Below are 2,510 nucleotides of genomic sequence, written 5' to 3' on the forward strand. Positions count from 1 at the left end.
ATCAGAGTTCCCATACTAAGACCATCTGAATATCCCATATGGAAGGTAAGGATGACCATGTTCCTGGAAGCAACAGATCCAGAATACCTTGATAGAATCAAGGAAGGCCCTCACAAACCAACCAAGCTCGCTGTTGCAGTTGCAGGTGAAGCAGCAAAGACCGTACCAAAGGAGAAGAGTGATTATGCTGCTGAAGACATAGCATCAATTGCTAAGGATGCTAAGGTACGACACTTACTGCATAGTGCCATTGATAATATAATGTCAAACAGGGTAATCAACTGCAAGACTGCTAAGGAGATATGGGATGCTCTGGAAACAAGGTGTCAGGGAACTGACATAATTAAGAAGAACAGGAAGACAATACTCACTCAAGAGTATGAACACTTTGATTCAAAGACTAATGAGTCATTGAATGATTTATATGATAGATTTGTCAAACTTTTGAATGATTTGTCATTGGTTGATAAAGAGTATTATCTTGAAGATTCAAACCTTAAGTTCATGTTAGCTCTTCCTGAATGCTGGGATTTGAAGGCAACGACAATAAGAGACAACTACAATCTTGATGAAATAACTCTTGACGAAATCTATGGAATGCTCAAGACTCATGAGCTGGAGATAGAACAAAGAAGCAAAAGGAAAGGAGGAAAGTCAAGGACAGTTGCTCTTAAGGCTGAAGAAGAATTCCCCAAAGCAGCTTCCTCAAAGAAAGACAAGGGTAAAGCTCATTTCATAAAGTGTGATACTGAGTCATCAAGTTCTGAGAGTGATGATGACTCAGATTCTGAAAGCTTGCCTGAGACTGATGCTGATGAGGAGATGATGAAGCTGTGTGCTCTTATGGTGAAAGGAATCACAAAGATTGCATACAGGAAGTTCAGGAAGGGAAAGAAGTTTTCCAGGAAAGGCATAAGTTCTGATAAGAAGAATTTCAGAAGATCTGAAGGCAGAGGAGGAAAGTCTGACAGAGGAGATTACACCAATGTTAAATGCTATAACTAGGGTGAGAAAGGCCACATATCTCCTGATTGCAAGAAGGTAAAGGGTGACAAAGGCAAGGCTCTTGTCACAAAGCAGAAAAGCTGGACAGACACCTCAGACTCTGAAAGTGAGGAAAACTATGCATTGATAGCAAATGCTGATAAAGAAAGTGCTGAGAGCAGTTCTGAAGCTGCTGAAACAAAGGTACCTCAGACTACTTATGCTTTTCATACTGATGATATTAATGAGTTGAGAAGATATCTTAAAACCATGTTTGTTAGTTATAGAGATCAAACTTTAACATGTGAAAGATTAACTTCTGAAAATTTTGCATTTAAGAAAAGAAATGATTTCTTAGAAAAAGAGTTAGTCATGTTCCATCAAACTCAGAAGGATAGAGATGATGCTTTTTATGTTAGGAATGAAGTGCTAAAAATAAATGAATCTCTAAAAACTGAGTTAGAAAAGGAAAGAGAGATTATCAGGACTTGGACTAACTCTGGCAAAATAACTCAAAATTTGCTAAGTAGTGGAAACTGGAAAGAGGGCTTAGGTTATGGAAAAGATAAGAATGATAAAGGAACTGAAGAAATTAAGTCTGTTGATAAGCAAAAGCCAAAGTTAAAACCTGTTAAGTTTATAACTGTAAAGTCTGAAAATGAAAAATCAGAAGTTACAAAGAAATTAACTTCTGACAAACTAAAATAGGAAAAGACAGCTGAAGTGAACATAGGCTTAATGACAAAGAAGCAGCTTAAGCATAAGCTGAAAGATGTTAAGAATGCAAACAAGGTAAAATCACCTAGGAAAAATAGGAATGGAAAGGAAGGTGTGAATAAAAGCAATAATTATAAACCTGTTCCTGATGCTTCTAGGAAAACATGTCATAACTGTGGAAGTTCTAACCATCTGGCTTCTTTTTGCAGGAAGAATAAGAATATTAACTCATTACCTTCAAAGTCAGGAGTTAAGAGTTAGTCTATTAGATACAAACCACAAAATCCTTGTTTTCGTTGTGGTAGTTCATGGCATTCCATTTATACTTGAAGGAATATCATAGCTTGTACTATGATTATTATCAAATAAAACCTTCTTTGAAGAAAGTTTCCATTGTTCCTTCTAGTGTAAATTCTGATTCAAAGTCTGATAGTGTAAGTTCTGATAAGAAAAATGTTAACATAAACTCTGATACTAAATCCACTGCAAAAGTTAACAAACTTAATAAGGCCAAAGGATCCAAGCAAGTCTGGGTCCTTAAAACTAATAATTAGTGGTCTTTGTGATTGCAGGGCAACAGGAAAAATATTCTAGTTCTGGACAGTGGATGTTCAGGACATATGACTGGAAATAAGGCCCTGCTATCAGACTTTGTGGAGAAAGTTGGCCCAAGTGTTTCGTATGGAGATGGCAACATTGGAAAAACATTGGGATATGACAATATCAATCTTGGAAATGTCATAATTAAACAAGTAGCTCTGGTCTCAGGAGTTAAACACAACCTACTGAGTATAAGTCAAATCTGTGAC

The sequence above is a fragment of the Apium graveolens genome, unplaced genomic scaffold (genome assembly GCF_009905375.1).
Source record: "Apium graveolens cultivar Ventura unplaced genomic scaffold, ASM990537v1 ctg3144, whole genome shotgun sequence".
Classification (NCBI taxonomy): domain Eukaryota; kingdom Viridiplantae; phylum Streptophyta; class Magnoliopsida; order Apiales; family Apiaceae; genus Apium; species Apium graveolens.